The following is a 552-nucleotide window of genomic DNA, read 5'->3' as shown; positions in this document are numbered from 1 at the left end:
ACATGACAATGTCAAGCCATACAGTTATATGTAGAAGATGAGCAAGGCAATGATCCTGAGAATATTTAGAAGATTTTTTAATCTAGCAGTTAATTGGAAAGATTCTCACCTTACTAACTATATATACTGATACCTGTGAGCTAAGCTACTGCACTGCAGATGGTAATTTGTAATAGTAGTTTCATAGTTGGAGTGCCTGTCATTCTGATATTCTGAATATGGGCAGCTTGTCATGACATGCCAGTTACTGCTATGATGTCTCTCAGGTAGGTGGATGTTCACGAAGAAGGGGGTGGTGAAGGAATGCAAGAGACAGGAAAAGGAATATTGTGGGACTGTCCTGCTTCAAGGTTGTATATGGTGAGATTTTTAGACTTATGTACAAACATAAGAAGTATAGAAATCTTTATCCTATTATTAACATATAATCTAATTTTAAAATTTTTTTATCATATTATGTAGGGACTTAAATTTCAATATATCAATACTTGATGAAAAATACCTGTTCCTTATTATGCCTAAGATGTTTGAAATGCAGTGAGATAGTGAGGT

This window comes from Octodon degus, unplaced genomic scaffold (genome assembly GCF_000260255.1).
Source record: "Octodon degus isolate 3935 unplaced genomic scaffold, OctDeg1.0 scaffold00024, whole genome shotgun sequence".
Lineage (NCBI taxonomy): Eukaryota > Metazoa > Chordata > Mammalia > Rodentia > Octodontidae > Octodon > Octodon degus.
The sequence above is the reverse complement of the archived record's forward strand: the minus strand, read 5'-3'. Positions refer to the sequence as shown.